Genomic DNA, 1,679 nt, shown 5'->3' with positions numbered 1-1,679 from the left:
GCCCGCGACCCCCGCGGCGCGTTTGTTCCGCGCCCGATCCGCTTCTTCCCTGCGCTCGAATCGCAGCGCGTAACAGCGGGTAGGTAGAAAATGGTGGCCTCGTTAAAAGCCGCGGACCACCGGCCGCAAGCCCTTTTAGAACGTCATTTCGTCGCGTTTATCGGCCGCCTCTTTCCGCAATTACTTTTTGTGCCGAACCGAATCGAGCAACAGCCTTATACCTATACGTGACGACAGTGGCGTCCATCTTATTTTTTTCCACCGACTCTCCGAGGAAGATGAGCTAAAAATATAGCATCTAATGCCTAGATCGCGTTTTGGAGAAGAAAAAAACGCGAAGCTTGTAACATCCCTTATAAAATTAATTAATCCGAATGCCTTTGAACCGACCTGATTTATATTTTCACTTTACTTTTTGTATTCGTCAAACAACTACGCATCTAACCTCTAGATAAGAATTAAAAATATAGCAGTTAACGCTAGATCACGTTTTGGAAAAAAAAAACGCGAAACTTGTAATATGCCTTATAAAATTAATTAATCCGAATGCCTTTGAACCGACCCGATTTTAAATTCTCGCTTTATTTTTCGTATTCGCCAAACAACTACGCACCTAACCTCTGGATAAGAACTAAAAATATAGCAGTTAACGCTAGATCACGTTTTGGAGAAAAAGAAACGCGAAGCTTATAATATTCCTTATAAAATTAATTAATCCTTTGAACCGACTCGATTTTAAATTCTCACTTTACTTTTCGTATTCGCCAAACAACTACANGTATTCGCCAAACAACTACGCACCTAACCTTTGGATAAGAACTAAAAATATAGCAGTTAACGCTAGATCACGTTTTGGAAAAAAAGAAACACAAAGCTTATAATATTCCTTATAAAATTAATTAATCCTTTGAACCGATTCGATTTTAAATTCTCGCTTTATTTTTCGTATTCGCCAAACAACTACGCACATAACCTCTGGATAAGAGTTAAAAATATAGCAGCTAACGCCTAGAATGTTTTGGAGAAAAAAAAAAGGCGAAGCTTGTAACATCCCTTATAAAATTAATTAATCCGAATGTTTTTCCGATTCGATTTATATTTTCACTTTATTTTTCGTATTCGCCAAATAACTACGCACTTAACCTCTAGATAAGAACTAAAAATATGTTTTGGAGAAAAAAAAAACGCGAAGCTTATAATATTATAAAGTTTCTAATATCTTTTATAAAATTAATTAATCCGAATACTTCTGAACCGACCCGATTTTAAATTCTCACTTTACTTTTCGTATTCGTCATACAACTACGCACCTAACCTCTAAATAAAAACTAAAAATATAGCAGTTAACGCCTAGATTACGTTTTGGAGAAGAAAGAAACGTGAAACTTATAATATCTCTTATAAAATTAATCCGAATACTTTTGAACCGATTTTAAATTCTCGCTTTACCTTTCGTATTCGCCAAACAACTACGCACATAACCTCTGGATAAGAGATCGAGGAGATTTATTCAAAGAATCGGGACGGTTCTAAAAAATAACCAGGCATTCCGTGATCGAAGAGCAAAAGAAAACTATCTATTTAATTATCGCCTTCCGCGATTAAAATTTCATTCACTTTTCCCCCCTCTCCTTCCACCACACACGACACACGACACACAACACACGATACACACACAC

At 36.9% G+C, this 1,679-nt stretch overlaps 1 protein-coding gene and 1 long non-coding RNA gene across 2 annotated transcripts in view; one reads left to right on the top strand and one right to left on the bottom strand.

Moving 5' to 3' along the window:
• The window catches only part of LOC102671395 (myocardin-related transcription factor B-like), a 134,923-nt gene that overhangs the window by 53,677 nt on the left and 79,567 nt on the right, over nt 1-1,679 (top strand). The gene's annotated exons all lie outside the window — the stretch shown is intronic.
• LOC116186505 overlaps nt 1-1,679 on the bottom strand; it is a 3,588-nt gene that overhangs the window by 1,053 nt on the left and 856 nt on the right. The gene's annotated exons all lie outside the window — the stretch shown is intronic.

The sequence above is a fragment of the Apis dorsata genome, unplaced genomic scaffold (assembly GCF_000469605.1).
Source record: "Apis dorsata unplaced genomic scaffold, Apis dorsata 1.3 scaffold_42, whole genome shotgun sequence".
Taxonomy (NCBI): Eukaryota; Metazoa; Arthropoda; class Insecta; order Hymenoptera; family Apidae; genus Apis; species Apis dorsata.
This window is presented reverse-complemented; position numbering and strand designations above follow the sequence as displayed.